Raw genomic sequence first — 20,832 nt, 5'->3', positions numbered from 1 at the left:
AAGAGCACACTGAGTCAGCCCTTAACCCCAGTGTGCTGAAATTGTCAAAACGTGTTTTACAGCAGAAATAAACACGTTTTGGCAACTTTGGTCAGCACCATGTAACTTATAGGGCAGGAACAGCACAGTTTTCAAAACGTGTTTTTCAGCCCGAAATAAACGCGTTTTCTCAGCCCTTAGAATCACAGTGTAACTGCCTGGCTCAGAAGAGCACACTGAGTCAGCCCTTAACCCCAGTGTGCTGAAATTGTCAAAACGTGTTTTTCAGCAGAAATAAACACGTTTTGGCAACTTTGGTCACCACCATGTAAGTTATATGGCAGGAACAGCACAGTTTTCAAAACGTGTTTTTCAGCCCGAAATAAACGCGTTTTCTCAGCCCTTAGAATCACAGTGTAACTGCCTGTCTCAGAAGAGCACAGTGAGTCAGCCCTTAACCCCAGTGTGCTGAAATTGTCAAAACGTGTTTTTCAGCAGAAATAAACACGTTTTGGCAACTTTGGTCACCACCAGGTAAGTTATATGGCAGGAACAGCACAGTTTTCAAAACGTGTTTTTCAGCCTGAAATAAACGCGTTTTCTCTGCCCTTAGAATCACAGTGTAACTGCCTGTCTCAGAAGAGCACAGTGAGTCAGCCCTTAACCCCAGTGTGCTGAAATTGTCAAAACGTGTTTTTCAGCAGAAATAAACACGTTTTGGCAACTTTGGTCACCACCATGTAAGTTATATGGCAGGAACAGCACAGTTTTCAAAACGTGTTTTTCAGCCCGAAATAAACGCGTTTTCTCAGCTCTTAGAATCGCAGTGTAACTGCCTGTCTCAGAAGAGCACACTGAGTCAGCCCTTAACCCCAGTGTGCTGAAATTGTCAAAACGTGTTTTACAGCAGAAATAAACACGTTTTGGCAACTTTGGTCAGCACCATGTAACTTATAGGGCAGGAACAGCACAGTTTTCAAAACGTGTTTTTCAGCCCGAAATAAACGCGTTTTCTCAGCCCTTAGAATCACAGTGTAACTGCCTGGCTCAGAAGAGCACACTGAGTCAGCCCTTAACCCCAGTGTGCTGAAATTGTCAAAACGTGTTTTTCAGCAGAAATAAACACGTTTTGGCAACTTTGGTCACCACCATGTAAGTTATATGGCAGGAACAGCACAGTTTTCAAAACGTGTTTTTCAGCCCGAAATAAACGCGTTTTCTCAGCCCTTAGAATCACAGTGTTACTGCCTGTCTCAGAAGAGCACAGTGAGTCAGCCCTTAACCCCAGTGTGCTGAAATTGTCAAAACGTGTTTTTCAGCAGAAATAAACACGTTTTGGCAACTTTGGTCACCACCAGGTAAGTTATATGGCAGGAACAGCACAGTTTTCAAAACGTGTTTTTCAGCCCGAAATAAACGCGTTTTCTCTGCCCTTAGAATCACAGTGTAACTGCCTGTCTCAGAAGAGCACAGTGAGTCAGCCCTTAACCCCAGTGTGCTGAAATTGTCAAAACGTGTTTTTCAGCAGAAATAAACACGTTTTGGCAACTTTGGTCACCACCATGTAAGTTATATGGCAGGAACAGCACAGTTTTCAAAACGTGTTTTTCAGCCCGAAATAAACGCGTTTTCTCAGCCCTTAGAATCACAGTGTAACTGCCTGTCTCAGAAGAGCACAGTGAGTCAGCCCTTAACCCCAGTGTGCTGAAATTGTCAAAACGTGTTTTTCAGCAGAAATAAACACGTTTTGGCAACTTTGGTCACCACCAGGTAAGTTATATGGCAGGAACAGCACAGTTTTCAAAACGTGTTTTTCAGCCTGAAATAAACGCGTTTTCTCTGCCCTTAGAATCACAGTGTAACTGCCTGTCTCAGAAGAGCACAGTGAGTCAGCCCTTAACCCCAGTGTGCTGAAATTGTCAAAACGTGTTTTTCAGCAGAAATAAACACGTTTTGGCAACTTTGGTCACCACCATGTAAGTTATATGGCAGGAACAGCACAGTTTTCAAAACGTGTTTTTCAGCCCGAAATAAACGCGTTTTCTCAGCCCTTAGAATCACAGTGTAACTGCCTGGCTCAGAAGAGCAAACTGAGTCAGCCCTTAACCCCAGTGTGCTGAAATTGTCAAAACGTGTTTTTCAGCAGAAATAAACACGTTTTGGCAACTTTGGTCACCACCATGTAAGTTATAGGGCAGGAACAGCACAGTTTTCAAAACGTGTTTTTCAGCCCGAAATAAACGCGTTTTCTCAGCCCTTAGAATCACAGTGTAACTGCCTGGCTCAGAAGAGCACACTGAGTCAGCCCTTAACCCCAGTGTGCTGAAATTGTCTAAACGTGTTTTACAGCAGAAATAAACACGTTTTGGCAACTTTGGTCACCACCATGTAAGTTATAGGGCAGGAACAGCACAGTTTTCAAAACGTGTTTTTCAGCCCGAAATAAACGCGTTTTCTCAGCCCTTAGAATCACAGTGTAAATGCCTGGCTCAGAAGAGCAAACTGAGTCAGCCCTTAACCCCAGTGTGCTGAAATTGTCAAAACGTGTTTTTCAGCAGAAATAAACACGTTTTGGCAACTTTGGTCACCACCATGTAAGTTATATGGCAGGAACAGCACAGTTTTCAAAACGTGTTTTTCAGCCCGAAATAAACGCGTTTTCTCAGCTCTTAGAATCGCAGTGTAACTGCCTGTCTCAGAAGAGCACACTGAGTCAGCCCTTAACCCCAGTGTGCTGAAATTGTCAAAACGTGTTTTACAGCAGAAATAAACACGTTTTGGCAACTTTGGTCAGCACCATGTAACTTATAGGGCAGGAACAGCACAGTTTTCAAAACGTGTTTTTCAGCCCGAAATAAACGCGTTTTCTCAGCCCTTAGAATCACAGTGTAACTGCCTGGCTCAGAAGAGCACACTGAGTCAGCCCTTAACCCCAGTGTGCTGAAATTGTCAAAACGTGTTTTACAGCAGAAATAAACACGTTTTGGCAACTTTGGTCACCACCATGTAAGTTATATGGCATGAACAGCACAGTTTTCAAAACGTGTTTTTCAACCCGAAATAAACGCGTTTTCTCAGCTCTTAGAATCGCAGTGTAACTGCCTGTCTCAGAAGAGCTCAGTGAGTCAGCCCTTAACCCCAGTGTGCTGAAATTGTCAAAACGTGTTTTACAGCAGAAATAAACACGTTTTGGCAACTTTGGTCACCACCATGTAACTTATAGGGCAGGAACAGCACAGTTTTCAAAACGTGTTTTTCAGCCCGAAATAAACGCGTTTTCTCAGCCCTTAGAATCACAGTGTAACTGCCTGTCTCAGAAGAGCACACTGAGTCAGCCCTTAACCCCAGTGTGCTGAAATTGTCAAAACGTGTTTTACAGCAGAAATAAACACGTTTTGGCAACTTTGGTCAGCACCATGTAACTTATAGGGCAGGAACAGCACAGTTTTCAAAACGTGTTTTTCAGCCCGAAATAAACGCGTTTTCTCAGCCCTTAGAATCACAGTGTAACTGCCTGGCTCAGAAGAGCACACTGAGTCAGCCCTTAACCCCAGTGTGCTGAAATTGTCAAAACGTGTTTTTCAGCAGAAATAAACACGTTTTGGCAACTTTGGTCACCACCATGTAAGTTATAGGGCAGGAACAGCACAGTTTTCAAAACGTGTTTTTCAGCCCGAAATAAACGCGTTTTCTCAGCTCTTAGAATCGCAGTGTAACTGCCTGTCTCAGAAGAGCACACTGAGTCAGCCCTTAACCCCAGTGTGCTGAAATTGTCAAAACGTGTTTTTCAGCAGAAATAAACACGTTTTGGCAACTTTGGTCACCACCATGTAAGTTATAGGGCAGGAACAGCACAGTTTTCAAAACGTGTTTTTCAGCCCGAAATAAACGCGTTTTCTCAGCTCTTAGAATCGCAGTGTAACTGCCTGTCTCAGAAGAGCACACTGAGTCAGCCCTTAACCCCAGTGTGCTGAAATTGTCAAAACGTGTTTTACAGCAGAAATAAACACGTTTTGGCAACTTTGGTCACCACCATGTAAGTTATAGGGCATAAACAGCACAATTTTCAAAACGTGTTTTTCAGCCCGAAATAAACGCGTTTTCTCAGCCCTTAGAATCACAGTATAACTGCCTGGCTCAGAAGAGCAAACTGAGTCAGCCCTTAACCCCAGTGTGCTGAAATTGTCAAAACGTGTTTTTCAGCAGAAATAAACACGTTTTGGCAACTTTGGTCACCACCATGTAAGTTATAGGGCAGGAACAGCACAGTTTTCAAAACGTGTTTTTCAGCCCGAAATAAACGCGTTTTCTCAGCTCTTAGAATCGCAGTGTAACTGCCTGTCTCAGAAGAGCACACTGAGTCAGCCCTTAACCCCAGTGTGCTGAAATTGTCAAAACGTGTTTTTCAGCAGAAATAAACACGTTTTGGCAACTTTGGTCACCACCATGTAAGTTATAGGGCAGGAACAGCACAGTTTTCAAAACGTGTTTTTCAGCCCGAAATAAACGCGTTTTCTCAGCTCTTAGAATCGCAGTGTAAATGCCTGTCTCAGAAGAGCACACTGAGTCAGCCCTTAACCCCAGTGTGCTGAAATTGTCAAAACGTGTTTTTCAGCAGAAATAAACACGTTTTGGCAACTTTGGTCACCACCATGTAAGTTATAGGGCAGGAACAGCACAGTTTTCAAAACGTGTTTTTCAGCCCGAAATAAACGCGTTTTCTCAGCTCTTAGAATCGCAGTGTAACTGCCTGTCTCAGAAGAGCACACTGAGTCAGCCCTTAACCCCAGTGTGCTGAAATTGTCAAAACGTGTTTTACAGCAGAAATAAACACGTTTTGGCAACTTTGGTCAGCACCATGTAACTTATAGGGCAGGAACAGCACAGTTTTCAAAACGTGTTTTTCAGCCCGAAATAAACGCGTTTTCTCAGCCCTTAGAATCACAGTGTAACTGCCTGGCTCAGAAGAGCACACTGAGTCAGCCCTTAACCCCAGTGTGCTGAAATTGTCAAAACGTGTTTTTCAGCAGAAATAAACACGTTTTGGCAACTTTGGTCACCACCATGTAAGTTATATGGCAGGAACAGCACAGTTTTCAAAACGTGTTTTTCAGCCCGAAATAAACGCGTTTTCTCAGCCCTTAGAATCACAGTGTAACTGCCTGTCTCAGAAGAGCACAGTGAGTCAGCCCTTAACCCCAGTGTGCTGAAATTGTCAAAACGTGTTTTTCAGCAGAAATAAACACGTTTTGGCAACTTTGGTCACCACCAGGTAAGTTATATGGCAGGAACAGCACAGTTTTCAAAACGTGTTTTTCAGCCCGAAATAAACGCGTTTTCTCAGCCCTTAGAATCACAGTGTAACTGCCTGGCTCAGAAGAGCACACTGAGTCAGCCCTTAACCCCAGTGTGCTGAAATTGTCAAAACGTGTTTTTCAGCAGAAATAAACACGTTTTGGCAACTTTGGTCACCACCATGTAAGTTATAGGGCAGGAACAGCACAGTTTTCAAAACGTGTTTTTCAGCCCGAAATAAACGCGTTTTCTCAGCTCTTAGAATCGCAGTGTAACTGCCTGTCTCAGAAGAGCACACTGAGTCAGCCCTTAACCCCAGTGTGCTGAAATTGTCAAAACGTGTTTTACAGCAGAAATAAACACGTTTTGGCAACTTTGGTCACCACCATGTAAGTTATAGGGCATAAACAGCACAATTTTCAAAACGTGTTTTTCAGCCCGAAATAAACGCGTTTTCTCAGCCCTTAGAATCACAGTGTAACTGCCTGGCTCAGAAGAGCAAACTGAGTCAGCCCTTAACCCCAGTGTGCTGAAATTGTCAAAACGTGTTTTTCAGCAGAAATAAACACGTTTTGGCAACTTTGGTCACCACCATGTAAGTTATAGGGCAGGAACAGCACAGTTTTCAAAACGTGTTTTTCAGCCCGAAATAAACGCGTTTTCTCAGCTCTTAGAATCGCAGTGTAACTGCCTGTCTCAGAAGAGCACACTGAGTCAGCCCTTAACCCCAGTGTGCTGAAATTGTCAAAACGTGTTTTTCAGCAGAAATAAACACGTTTTGGCAACTTTGGTCACCACCATGTAAGTTATAGGGCAGGAACAGCACAGTTTTCAAAACGTGTTTTTCAGCCCGAAATAAACGCGTTTTCTCAGCTCTTAGAATCGCAGTGTAAATGCCTGTCTCAGAAGAGCACACTGAGTCAGCCCTTAACCCCAGTGTGCTGAAATTGTCAAAACGTGTTTTTCAGCAGAAATAAACACGTTTTGGCAACTTTGGTCACCACCATGTAAGTTATAGGGCAGGAACAGCACAGTTTTCAAAACGTGTTTTTCAGCCCGAAATAAACGCGTTTTCTCAGCTCTTAGAATCGCAGTGTAACTGCCTGTCTCAGAAGAGCACACTGAGTCAGCCCTTAACCCCAGTGTGCTGAAATTGTCAAAACGTGTTTTACAGCAGAAATAAACACGTTTTGGCAACTTTGGTCAGCACCATGTAACTTATAGGGCAGGAACAGCACAGTTTTCAAAACGTGTTTTTCAGCCCGAAATAAACGCGTTTTCTCAGCCCTTAGAATCACAGTGTAACTGCCTGGCTCAGAAGAGCACACTGAGTCAGCCCTTAACCCCAGTGTGCTGAAATTGTCAAAACGTGTTTTTCAGCAGAAATAAACACGTTTTGGCAACTTTGGTCACCACCATGTAAGTTATATGGCAGGAACAGCACAGTTTTCAAAACGTGTTTTTCAGCCCGAAATAAACGCGTTTTCTCAGCCCTTAGAATCACAGTGTAACTGCCTGTCTCAGAAGAGCACAGTGAGTCAGCCCTTAACCCCAGTGTGCTGAAATTGTCAAAACGTGTTTTTCAGCAGAAATAAACACGTTTTGGCAACTTTGGTCACCACCAGGTAAGTTATATGGCAGGAACAGCACAGTTTTCAAAACGTGTTTTTCAGCCCGAAATAAACGCGTTTTCTCTGCCCTTAGAATCACAGTGTAACTGCCTGTCTCAGAAGAGCACAGTGAGCCAGCCCTTAACCCCAGTGTGCTGAAATTGTCAAAACGTGTTTTTCAGCAGAAATAAACACGTTTTGGCAACTTTGGTCACCACCATGTAAGTTATATGGCAGGAACAGCACAGTTTTCAAAACGTGTTTTTCAGCCCGAAATAAACGCGTTTTCTCAGCTCTTAGAATCGCAGTGTAACTGCCTGTCTCAGAAGAGCACAGTGAGTCAGCCCTTAACCCCAGTGTGCTGAAATTGTCAAAACGTGTTTTACAGCAGAAATAAACACGTTTTGGCAACTTTGGTCACCACCATGTAACTTATAGGGCAGGAACAGCACAGTTTTCAAAACGTGTTTTTCAGCCCGAAATAAACGCTTTTTCTCAGCCCTTAGAATCACAGTGTAACTGCCTGTCTCAGAAGAGCACACTGAGTCAGCCCTTAACCCCAGTGTGCTGAAATTGTCAAAACGTGTTTTACAGCAGAAATAAACACGTTTTGGCAACTTTGGTCAGCACCATGTAACTTATAGGGCAGGAACAGCACAGTTTTCAAAACGTGTTTTTCAGCCCGAAATAAACGCGTTTTCTCAGCCCTTAGAATCACAGTGTAACTGCCTGGCTCAGAAGAGCACACTGAGTCAGCCCTTAACCCCAGTGTGCTGAAATTGTCAAAACGTGTTTTTCAGCAGAAATAAACACGTTTTGGCAACTTTGGTCACCACCATGTAAGTTATAGGGCAGGAACAGCACAGTTTTCAAAACGTGTTTTTCAGCCCGAAATAAACGCGTTTTCTCAGCTCTTAGAATCGCAGTGTAAATGCCTGTCTCAGAAGAGCACACTGAGTCAGCCCTTAACCCCAGTGTGCTGAAATTGTCAAAACGTGTTTTTCAGCAGAAATAAACACGTTTTGGCAACTTTGGTCACCACCATGTAAGTTATATGGCAGGAACAGCACAGTTTTCAAAACGTGTTTTTCAGCCCGAAATAAACGCGTTTTCTCAGCTCTTAGAATCGCAGTGTAACTGCCTGTCTCAGAAGAGCACACTGAGTCAGCCCTTAACCCCAGTGTGCTGAAATTGTCAAAACGTGTTTTACAGCAGAAATAAACACGTTTTGGCAACTTTGGTCAGCACCATGTAACTTATAGGGCAGGAACAGCAAAGTTTTCAAAACGTGTTTTTCAGACCGAAATAAACGCGTTTTCTCAGCCCTTAGAATCACAGTGTAACTGCCTGGCTCAGAAGAGCACACTGAGTCAGCCCTTAACCCCAGTGTGCTGAAATTGTCAAAACGTGTTTTTCAGCAGAAATAAACACGTTTTGGCAACTTTGGTCACCACCATGTAAGTTATATGGCAGGAACAGCACAGTTTTCAAAACGTGTTTTTCAGCCCGAAATAAACGCGTTTTCTCAGCCCTTAGAATCACAGTGTAACTGCCTGTCTCAGAAGAGCACAGTGAGTCAGCCCTTAACCCCAGTGTGCTGAAATTGTCAAAACGTGTTTTTCAGCAGAAATAAACACGTTTTGGCAACTTTGGTCACCACCAGGTAAGTTATATGGCAGGAACAGCACAGTTTTCAAAACGTGTTTTTCAGCCTGAAATAAACGCGTTTTCTCTGCCCTTAGAATCACAGTGTAACTGCCTGTCTCAGAAGAGCACAGTGAGTCAGCCCTTAACCCCAGTGTGCTGAAATTGTCAAAACGTGTTTTTCAGCAGAAATAAACACGTTTTGGCAACTTTGGTCACCACCATGTAAGTTATATGGCAGGAACAGCACAGTTTTCAAAACGTGTTTTTCAGCTCGAAATAAACGCGTTTTCTCAGCCCTTAGAATCACAGTGTAACTGCCTGGCTCAGAAGAGCACACTGAGTCAGCCCTTAACCCCAGTGTGCTGAAATTGTCAAAACGTGTTTTACAGCAGAAATAAACACGTTTTGGCAACTTTGGTCACCACCATGTAAGTTATAGGGCAGGAACAGCACAGTTTTCAAAACGTGTTTTTCAGCCCGAAATAAACGCGTTTTCTCAGCCCTTAGAATCACAGTGTAACTGCCTGGCTCAGAAGAGCAAACTGAGTCAGCCCTTAACCCCAGTGTGCTGAAATTGTCAAAACGTGTTTTTCAGCAGAAATAAACACGTTTTGGCAACTTTGGTCACCACCATGTAAGTTATAGGGCAGGAACAGCACAGTTTTCAAAACGTGTTTTTCAGCCCGAAATAAACGCGTTTTCTCAGCCCTTAGAATCACAGTGTAACTGCCTGGCTCAGAAGAGCAAACTGAGTCAGCCCTTAACCCCAGTGTGCTGAAATTGTCAAAACGTGTTTTTCAGCAGAAATAAACACGTTTTGGCAACTTTGGTCACCACCATGTAAGTTATAGGGCAGGAACAGCACAGTTTTCAAAACGTGTTTTTCAGCCCGAAATAAACGCGTTTTCTCAGCCCTTAGAATCACAGTGTAACTGCCTGGCTCAGAAGAGCACACTGAGTCAGCCCTTAACCCCAGTGTGCTGAAATTGTCTAAACGTGTTTTACAGCAGAAATAAAGACGTTTTGGCAACTTTGGTCACCACCATGTAAGTTATAGGGCAGGAAAAGCACAGTTTTCAAAACGTGTTTTTCAGCCCGAAATAAACGCGTTTTCTCAGCCCTTAGAATCACAGTGTAAATGCCTGGCTCAGAAGAGCAAACTGAGTCAGCCCTTAACCCCAGTGTGCTGAAATTGTCAAAACGTGTTTTTCAGCAGAAATAAACACGTTTTGGCAACTTTGGTCACCACCATGTAAGTTATATGGCAGGAACAGCACAGTTTTCAAAACGTGTTTTTCAGCCCGAAATAAACGCGTTTTCTCAGCTCTTAGAATCACAGTGTAACTGCCTGTCTCAGAAGAGCACAGTGAGTCAGCCCTTAACCCCAGTGTGCTGAAATTGTCAAAACGTGTTTTTCAGCAGAAATAAACACGTTTTGGCAACTTTGGTCACCACCAGGTAAGTTATATGGCAGGAACAGCACAGTTTTCAAAACGTGTTTTTCAGCCCGAAATAAACACGTTTTCTCAGCTCTTAGAATCGCAGTGTAACTGCCTGTCTCAGAAGAGCACACTGAGTCAGCCCTTAACCCCAGTGTGCTGAAATTGTCAAAACGTGTTTTACAGCAGAAATAAACACGTTTTGGCAACTTTGGTCAGCACCATGTAACTTATAGGGCAGGAACAGCACAGTTTTCAAAACGTGTTTTTCAGCCCGAAATAAACGCGTTTTCTCAGCTCTTAGAATCGCAGTGTAACTGCCTGTCTCAGAAGAGCACACTGAGTCAGCCCTTAACCCCAGTGTGCTGAAATTGTCAAAACGTGTTTTTCAGCAGAAATAAACACGTTTTGGCAACTTTGGTCACCACCATGTAAGTTATAGGGCATAAACAGCACAGTTTTCAAAACGTGTTTTTCAGCCCGAAATAAACGCGTTTTCTCAGCCCTTAGAATCACAGTGTAACTGCCTGGCTCAGAAGAGCAAACTGAGTCAGCCCTTAACCCCAGTGTGCTGAAATTGTCAAAACGTGTTTTTCAGCAGAAATAAACACGTTTTGGCAACTTTGGTCACCACCATGTAAGTTATAGGGCAGGAACAGCACAGTTTTCAAAACGTGTTTTTCAGCCCGAAATAAACGCGTTTTCTCAGCTCTTAGAATCGCAGTGTAACTGCCTGTCTCAGAAGAGCACACTGAGTCAGCCCTTAACCCCAGTGTGCTGAAATTGTCAAAACGTGTTTTTCAGCAGAAATAAACACGTTTTGGCAACTTTGGTCACCACCATGTAAGTTATAGGGCAGGAACAGCACAGTTTTCAAAACGTGTTTTTCAGCCCGAAATAAACGCGTTTTCTCAGCTCTTAGAATCGCAGTGTAAATGCCTGTCTCAGAAGAGCACACTGAGTCAGCCCTTAACCCCAGTGTGCTGAAATTGTCAAAACGTGTTTTTCAGCAGAAATAAACACGTTTTGGCAACTTTGGTCACCACCATGTAAGTTATATGGCAGGAACAGCACAGTTTTCAAAACGTGTTTTTCAGCCCGAAATAAACGCGTTTTCTCAGCTCTTAGAATCGCAGTGTAACTGCCTGTCTCAGAAGAGCACACTGAGTCAGCCCTTAACCCCAGTGTGCTGAAATTGTCAAAACGTGTTTTACAGCAGAAATAAACACGTTTTGGCAACTTTGGTCAGCACCATGTAACTTATAGGGCAGGAACAGCACAGTTTTCAAAACGTGTTTTTCAGCCCGAAATAAACGCGTTTTCTCAGCCCTTAGAATCACAGTGTAACTGCCTGGCTCAGAAGAGCACACTGAGTCAGCCCTTAACCCCAGTGTGCTGAAATTGTCAAAACGTGTTTTTCAGCAGAAATAAACACGTTTTGGCAACTTTGGTCACCACCATGTAAGTTATATGGCAGGAACAGCACAGTTTTCAAAACGTGTTTTTCAGCCCGAAATAAACGCGTTTTCTCAGCCCTTAGAATCACAGTGTAACTGCCTGGCTCAGAAGAGCACACTGAGTCAGCCCTTAACCCCAGTGTGCTGAAATTGTCAAAACGTGTTTTTCAGCAGAAATAAACACGTTTTGGCAACTTTGGTCACCACCAGGTAAGTTATATGGCAGGAACAGCACAGTTTTCAAAACGTGTTTTTCAGCCTGAAATAAACGCGTTTTCTCTGCCCTTAGAATCACAGTGTAACTGCCTGTCTCAGAAGAGCACAGTGAGTCAGCCCTTAACCCCAGTGTGCTGAAATTGTCAAAACGTGTTTTTCAGCAGAAATAAACACGTTTTGGCAACTTTGGTCACCACCATGTAAGTTATATGGCAGGAACAGCACAGTTTTCAAAACGTGTTTTTCAGCTCGAAATAAACGCGTTTTCTCAGCCCTTAGAATCACAGTGTAACTGCCTGGCTCAGAAGAGCACACTGAGTCAGCCCTTAACCCCAGTGTGCTGAAATTGTCAAAACGTGTTTTACAGCAGAAATAAACACGTTTTGGCAACTTTGGTCACCACCATGTAAGTTATAGGGCAGGAACAGCACAGTTTTCAAAACGTGTTTTTCAGCCCGAAATAAACGCGTTTTCTCAGCCCTTAGAATCACAGTGTAACTGCCTGGCTCAGAAGAGCAAACTGAGTCAGCCCTTAACCCCAGTGTGCTGAAATTGTCAAAACGTGTTTTTCAGCAGAAATAAACACGTTTTGGCAACTTTGGTCACCACCATGTAAGTTATAGGGCAGGAACAGCACAGTTTTCAAAACGTGTTTTTCAGCCCGAAATAAACGCGTTTTCTCAGCCCTTAGAATCACAGTGTAACTGCCTGGCTCAGAAGAGCAAACTGAGTCAGCCCTTAACCCCAGTGTGCTGAAATTGTCAAAACGTGTTTTTCAGCAGAAATAAACACGTTTTGGCAACTTTGGTCACCACCATGTAAGTTATAGGGCAGGAACAGCACAGTTTTCAAAACGTGTTTTTCAGCCCGAAATAAACGCGTTTTCTCAGCCCTTAGAATCACAGTGTAACTGCCTGGCTCAGAAGAGCACACTGAGTCAGCCCTTAACCCCAGTGTGCTGAAATTGTCTAAACGTGTTTTACAGCAGAAATAAACACGTTTTGGCAACTTTGGTCACCACCATGTAAGTTATAGGGCAGGAACAGCACAGTTTTCAAAACGTGTTTTTCAGCCCGAAATAAACGCGTTTTCTCAGCCCTTAGAATCACAGTGTAAATGCCTGGCTCAGAAGAGCAAACTGAGTCAGCCCTTAACCCCAGTGTGCTGAAATTGTCAAAACGTGTTTTTCAGCAGAAATAAACACGTTTTGGCAACTTTGGTCACCACCATGTAAGTTATATGGCAGGAACAGCACAGTTTTCAAAACGTGTTTTTCAGCCCGAAATAAACGCGTTTTCTCAGCTCTTAGAATCGCAGTGTAACTGCCTGTCTCAGAAGAGCACACTGAGTCAGCCCTTAACCCCAGTGTGCTGAAATTGTCAAAACGTGTTTTACAGCAGAAATAAACACGTTTTGGCAACTTTGGTCAGCACCATGTAACTTATAGGGCAGGAACAGCACAGTTTTCAAAACGTGTTTTTCAGCCCGAAATAAACGCGTTTTCTCAGCCCTTAGAATCACAGTGTAACTGCCTGGCTCAGAAGAGCACACTGAGTCAGCCCTTAACCCCAGTGTGCTGAAATTGTCAAAACGTGTTTTTCAGCAGAAATAAACACGTTTTGGCAACTTTGGTCACCACCATGTAAGTTATATGGCAGGAACAGCACAGTTTTCAAAACGTGTTTTTCAGCCCGAAATAAACGCGTTTTCTCAGCCCTTAGAATCACAGTGTAACTGCCTGTCTCAGAAGAGCACAGTGAGTCAGCCCTTAACCCCAGTGTGCTGAAATTGTCAAAACGTGTTTTTCAGCAGAAATAAACACGTTTTGGCAACTTTGGTCACCACCAGGTAAGTTATATGGCAGGAACAGCACAGTTTTCAAAACGTGTTTTTCAGCACGAAATAAACGCGTTTTCTCTGCCCTTAGAATCACAGTGTAACTGCCTGTCTCAGAAGAGCACAGTGAGTCAGCCCTTAACCCCAGTGTGCTGAAATTGTCAAAACGTGTTTTTCAGCAGAAATAAACACGTTTTGGCAACTTTGGTCACCACCAGGTAAGTTATATGGCAGGAACAGCACAGTTTTCAAAACGTGTTTTTCAGCACGAAATAAACGCGTTTTCTCTGCCCTTAGAATCACAGTGTAACTGCCTGTCTCAGAAGAGCACAGTGAGTCAGCCCTTAACCCCAGTGTGCTGAAATTGTCAAAACGTGTTTTTCAGCAGAAATAAACACGTTTTGGCAACTTTGGTCACCACCAGGTAAGTTATATGGCAGGAACAGCACAGTTTTCAAAACGTGTTTTTCAGCCCGAAATAAACGCGTTTTCTCAGCTCTTAGAATCGCAGTGTAACTGCCTGTCTCAGAAGAGCACACTGAGTCAGCCCTTAACCCCAGTGTGCTGAAATTGTCAAAACGTGTTTTACAGCAGAAATAAACACGTTTTGGCAACTTTGGTCAGCACCATGTAACTTATAGGGCAGGAACAGCACAGTTTTCAAAACGTGTTTTTCAGCCCGAAATAAACGCGTTTTCTCAGCCCATAGAATCACAGTGTAACTGCCTGTCTCAGAAGAGCACAGTGAGTCAGCCCTTAACCCCAGTGTGCTGAAATTGTCAAAACGTGTTTTTCAGCAGAAATAAACACGTTTTGGCAACTTTGGTCACCACCATGTAAGTTATATGGCAGGAACAGCACAGTTTTCAAAACGTGTTTTTCAGCCCGAAATAAACGCGTTTTCTCAGCTCTTAGAATCGCAGTGTAACTGCCTGTCTCAGAAGAGCACAGTGAGTCAGCCCTTAACCCCAGTGTGCTGAAATTGTCAAAACGTGTTTTACAGCAGAAATAAACACGTTTTGGCAACTTTGGTCAGCACCATGTAACTTATAGGGCAGGAACAGCACAGTTTTCAAAACGTGTTTTTCTGCCCGAAATAAACGCGTTTTCTCAGCCCTTAGAATCACAGTGTAACTGCCTGGCTCAGAAGAGCACACTGAGTCAGCCCTTAACCCCAGTGTGCTGAAATTGTCAAAACGTGTTTTTCAGCAGAAATAAACACGTTTTGGCAACTTTGGTCACCACCATGTAAGTTATAGGGCAGGAACAGCACAGTTTTCAAAACGTGTTTTTCAGCCCGAAATAAACGCGTTTTCTCAGCCCTTAGAATCACAGTGTAACTGCCTGGCTCAGAAGAGCAAACTGAGTCAGCCCTTAACCCCAGTGTGCTGAAATTGTCAAAACGTGTTTTTCAGCAGAAATAAACACGTTTTGGCAACTTTGGTCACCACCATGTAAGTTATATGGCAGGAACAGCACAGTTTTCAAAACGTGTTTTTCAGCCCGAAATAAACGCGTTTTCTCAGCCCTTAGAATCACAGTGTAACTGCCTGTCTCAGAAGAGCACAGTGAGTCAGCCCTTAACCCCAGTGTGCTGAAATTGTCAAAACGTGTTTTTCAGCAGAAATAAACACGTTTTGGCAACTTTGGTCACCACCAGGTAAGTTATATGGCAGGAACAGCACAGTTTTCAAAACGTGTTTTTCAGCCCGAAATAAACGCGTTTTCTCTGCCCTTAGAATCACAGTGTAACTGCCTGTCTCAGAAGAGCACAGTGAGTCAGCCCTTAACCCCAGTGTGCTGAAATTGTCAAAACGTGTTTTTCAGCAGAAATAAACACGTTTTGGCAACTTTGGTCACCACCATGTAAGTTATATGGCAGGAACAGCACAGTTTTCAAAACGTGTTTTTCAGCTCGAAATAAACGCGTTTTCTCAGCCCTTAGAATCACAGTGTAACTGCCTGGCTCAGAAGAGCACACTGAGTCAGCCCTTAACCCCAGTGTGCTGAAATTGTCAAAACGTGTTTTACAGCAGAAAGAAACACGTTTTGGCAACTTTGGTCACCACCATGTAAGTTATAGGGCAGGAACAGCACAGTTTTCAAAACGTGTTTTTCAGCCCGAAATAAACGCGTTTTCTCAGTCCTTAGAATCACAGTGTAACTGCCTGGCTCAGAAGAGCAAACTGAGTCAGCCCTTAACCCCAGTGTGCTGAAATTGTCAAAACGTGTTTTTCAGCAGAAATAAACACGTTTTGGCAACTTTGGTCACCACCATGTAAGTTATAGGGCAGGAACAGCACAGTTTTCAAAACGTGTTTTTCAGCCCGAAATAAACGCGTTTTCTCAGCCCTTAGAATCACAGTGTAACTGCCTGGCTCAGAAGAGCAAACTGAGTCAGCCCTTAACCCCAGTGTGCTGAAATTGTCAAAACGTGTTTTTCAGCAGAAATAAACACGTTTTGGCAACTTTGGTCACCACCATGTAAGTTATAGGGCAGGAACAGCACAGTTTTCAAAACGTGTTTTTCAGCCCGAAATAAACGCGTTTTCTCAGCCCTTAGAATCACAGTGTAACTGCCTGGCTCAGAAGAGCACACTGAGTCAGCCCTTAACCCCAGTGTGCTGAAATTGTCTAAACGTGTTTTACAGCAGAAATAAACACGTTTTGGCAACTTTGGTCAGCACCATGTAACTTATAGGGCAGGAACAGCACAGTTTTCAAAACGTGTTTTTCAGCCCGAAATAAACGCGTTTTCTCAGCCCTTAGAATCACAGTGTAACTGCCTGGCTCAGAAGAGCACACTGAGTCAGCCCTTAACCCCAGTGTGCTGAAATTGTCAAAACGTGTTTTTCAGCAGAAATAAACACGTTTTGGCAACTTTGGTCACCACCATGTAAGTTATAGGGCAGGAACAGCACAGTTTTCAAAACGTGTTTTTCAGCCCGAAATAAACGCGTTTTCTCAGCCCTTAGAATCACAGTGTAACTGCCTGGCTCAGAAGAGCAAACTGAGTCAGCCCTTAACCCCAGTGTGCTGAAATTGTCAAAACGTGTTTTTCAGCAGAAATAAACACGTTTTGGCAACTTTGGTCACCACCATGTAAGTTATAGGGCAGGAACAGCACAGTTTTCAAAACGTGTTTTTCAGCCCGAAATAAACGCGTTTTCTCAGCCCTTAGAATCACAGTGTAACTGCCTGGCTCAGAAGAGCACACTGAGTCAGCCCTTAACCCCAGTGTGCTGAAATTGTCTAAACGTGTTTTACAGCAGAAATAAACACGTTTTGGCAACTTTGGTCAGCACCATGTAACTTATAGGGCAGGAACAGCACAGTTTTCAAAACGTGTTTTTCAGCCCGAAATAAACGCGTTTTCTCAGCCCTTAGAATCACAGTGTAACTGCCTGGCTCAGAAGAGCACACTGAGTCAGCCCTTAACCCCAGTGTGCTGAAATTGTCAAAACGTGTTTTTCAGCAGAAATAAACACGTTTTGGCAACTTTGGTCACCACCATGTAAGTTATATGGCAGGAACAGCACAGTTTTCAAAACGTGTTTTTCAGCCCGAAATAAACGCGTTTTCTCAGCCCTTAGAATCACAGTGTAACTGCCTGTCTCAGAAGAGCACACTGAGTCAGCCCTTAACCCCAGTGTGCTGAAATTGTCAAAACGTGTTTTACAGCAGAAATAAACACGTTTTGGCAACTTTGGTCAGCACCATGTAACTTATAGGGCAGGAACAGCACAGTTTTCAAAACGTGTTTTTCAGCCCGAAATAAACGCGTTTTCTCAGCCCATAGAATCACAGTGTAACTGCCTGTCTCAGAAGAGCACAGTGAGTCAGCCCTTAACCCCAGTGTGCTGAAATTGTCAAAACGTGTTTTACAGCAGAAATAAACACGTTTTGGCAACTTTGGTCAGCACCATGTAACTTATAGGGCAGGAACAGCACAGTTTTCAAAACGTGTTTTTCAGCCCGAAATAAACGCGTTTTCTCAGCCCTTAGAATCACAGTGTAACTGCCTGTCTCAGAAGAGCACAGTGAGTCAGCCCTTAACCCCAGTGTGCTGAAATTGTCAAAACGTGTTTTTCAGCAGAAATAAACACGTTTTGGCAACTTTGGTCACCACCAGGTAAGTTATATGGCAGGAACAGCACAGTTTTCAAAACGTGTTTTTCAGCACGAAATAAACGCGTTTTCTCTGCCCTTAGAATCACAGTGTAACTGCCTGTCTCAGAAGAGCACAGTGAGTCAGCCCTTAACCCCAGTGTGCTGAAATTGTCAAAACGTGTTTTTCAGCAGAAATAAACACGTTTTGGCAACTTTGGTCACCACCAGGTAAGTTATATGGCAGGAACAGCACAGTTTTCAAAACGTGTTTTTCAGCCCGAAATAAACGCGTTTTCTCAGCTCTTAGAATCGCAGTGTAACTGCCTGTCTCAGAAGAGCACACTGAGTCAGCCCTTAACCCCAGTGTGCTGAAATTGTCAAAACGTGTTTTACAGCAGAAATAAACACGTTTTGGCAACTTTGGTCAGCACCATGTAACTTATAGGGCAGGAACAGCACAGTTTTCAAAACGTGTTTTTCAGCCCGAAATAAACGCGTTTTCTCAGCCCATAGAATCACAGTGTAACTGCCTGTCTCAGAAGAGCACAGTGAGTCAGCCCTTAACCCCAGTGTGCTGAAATTGTCAAAACGTGTTTTTCAGCAGAAATAAACACGTTTTGGCAACTTTGGTCACCACCATGTAAGTTATATGGCAGGAACAGCACAGTTTTCAAAACGTGTTTTTCAGCCCGAAATAAACGCGTTTTCTCAGCTCTTAGAATCGCAGTGTAACTGCCTGTCTCAGAAGAGCACAGTGAGTCAGCCCTTAACCCCAGTGTGCTGAAATTGTCAAAACGTGTTTTACAGCAGAAATAAACACGTTTTGGCAACTTTGGTCACCACCATGTAAGTTATATGGCATGAACAGCACAGTTTTCAAAACGTGTTTTTCAGCCCGAAATAAACGCGTTTTCTCAGCCCTTAGAATCGCAGTGTAACTGCCTGTCTCAGAAGAGCACAGTGAGTCAGCCCTTAACCCCAGTGTGCTGAAATTGTCAAAACGTGTTTTACAGCAGAAATAAACACGTTTTGGCAACTTTGGTCACCACCATGTAACTTATAGGGCAGGAACAGCACAGTTTTCAAAACGTGTTTTTCAGCCCGAAATAAACGCGTTTTCTCAGCCCTTAGAATCACAGTGTAACTGCCTGTCTCAGAAGAGCACACTGAGTCAGCCCTTAACCCCAGTGTGCTGAAATTGTCAAAACGTGTTTTACAGCAGAAATAAACACGTTTTGGCAACTTTGGTCAGCACCATGTAACTTATAGGGCAGGAACAGCACAGTTTTCAAAACGTGTTTTTCAGCCCGAAATAAACGCGTTTTCTCAGCCCTTAGAATCACAGTGTAACTGCCTGGCTCAGAAGAGCACACTGAGTCAGCCCTTAACCCCAGTGTGCTGAAATTGTCAAAACGTGTTTTTCAGCAGAAATAAACACGTTTTGGCAACTTTGGTCACCACCATGTAAGTTATAGGGCAGGAACAGCACAGTTTTCAAAACGTGTTTTTCAGCCCGAAATAAACGCGTTTTCTCAGCCCTTAGAATCACAGTGTAACTGCCTGGCTCAGAAGAGCAAACTGAGTCAGCCCTTAACCCCAGTGTGCTGAAATTGTCAAAACGTGTTTTTCAGCAGAAATAAACACGTTTTGGCAACTTTGGTCACCACCATGTAAGTTATATGGCAGGAACAGCACAGTTTTCAAAACGTGTTTTTCAGCCCGAAATAAACGCGTTTTCTCAGCCCTTAGAATCACAGTGTAACTGCCTGTCTCAGAAGAGCACAGTGAGTCAGCCCTTAACCCCAGTGTGCTGAAATTGTCAAAACGTGTTTTTCAGCAGAAATAAACACGTTTTGGCAACTTTGGTCACCACCAGGTAAGTTATATGGCAGGAACAGCACAGTTTTCAAAACGTGTTTTTCAGCCCGAAATAAACGCGTTTTCTCTGCCCTTAGAATCACAGTGTAACTGCCTGTCTCAGAAGAGCACAGTGAGTCAGCCCTTAACCCCAGTGTGCTGAAATTGTCAAAACGTGTTTTTCAGCAGAAATAAACACGTTTTGGCAACTTTGGTCACCACCATGTAAGTTATATGGCAGGAACAGCACAGTTTTCAAAACGTGTTTTTCAGCTCGAAATAAACGCGTTTTCTCAGCCCTTAGAATCACACTGTAACTGCCTGGCTCAGAAGAGCACACTGAGTCAGCCCTTAACCCCAGTGTGCTGAAATTGTCAAAACGTGTTTTACAGCAGAAAGAAACACGTTTTGGCAACTTTGGTCACCACCATGTAAGTTATAGGGCAGGAACAGCACAGTTTTCAAAACGTGTTTTTCAGCCCGAAATAAACGCGTTTTCTCAGCCCTTAGAATCACAGTGTAACTGCCTGGCTCAGAAGAGCACAGTGAGTCAGCCCTTAACCCCAGTGTGCTGAAAATGTCAAAACGTGTTTTTCAGCAGAAATAAACACGTTTTGGCAACTTTGGTCACCACCAGGTAAGTTATATGGCAGGAACAGCACAGTTTTCAAAACGTGTTTTTCAGCCCGAAATAAACGCGTTTTCTCTGCCCTTAGAATCACAGTGTAACTGCCTGTCTCAGAAGAGCACAGTGAGTCAGCCCTTAACCCCAGTGTGCTGAAATTGTCAAAACGTGTTTTTCAGCAGAAATAAACACGTTTTGGCAACTTTGGTCACCACCAGGTAAGTTATATGGCAGGAACAGCACAGTTTTCAAAACGTGTTTTTCAGCCCGAAATAAACGCGTTTTCTCAGCTCTTAGAATCGCAGTGTAACTGCCTGTCTCAGAAGAGCACACTGAGTCAGCCCTTAACCCCAGTGTGCTGAAATTGTCAAAACGTGTTTTACAGCAGAAATAAACACGTTTTGGCAACTTTGGTCAGCACCATGTAACTTATAGGGCAGGAACAGCACAGTTTTCAAAACGTGTTTTTCAGCCCGAAATAAACGCGTTTTCTCAGCCCTTAGAATCACAGTGTAACTGCCTGTCTCAGAAGAGCACAGTGAGTCAGCCCTTAACCCCAGTGTGCTGAAATTGTCAAAACGTGTTTTTCAGCAGAAATAAACACGTTTTGGCAACTTTGGTCACCACCATGTAAGTTATATGGCAGGAACAGCACAGTTTTCAAAACGTGTTTTTCAGCCCGAAATAAACGCGTTTTCTCAGCTCTTAGAATCGCAGTGTAACTGCCTGTCTCAGAAGAGCACAGTGAGTCAGCCCTTAAC

The sequence above is a fragment of the Atractosteus spatula genome, assembly GCF_055471065.1.
Source record: "Atractosteus spatula isolate fAtrSpa1 chromosome 3 unlocalized genomic scaffold, fAtrSpa1.hap1 SUPER_3_unloc_1, whole genome shotgun sequence".
NCBI lineage: Eukaryota > Metazoa > Chordata > Actinopteri > Semionotiformes > Lepisosteidae > Atractosteus > Atractosteus spatula.
Note: the sequence above shows the minus strand (reverse complement) of the source record.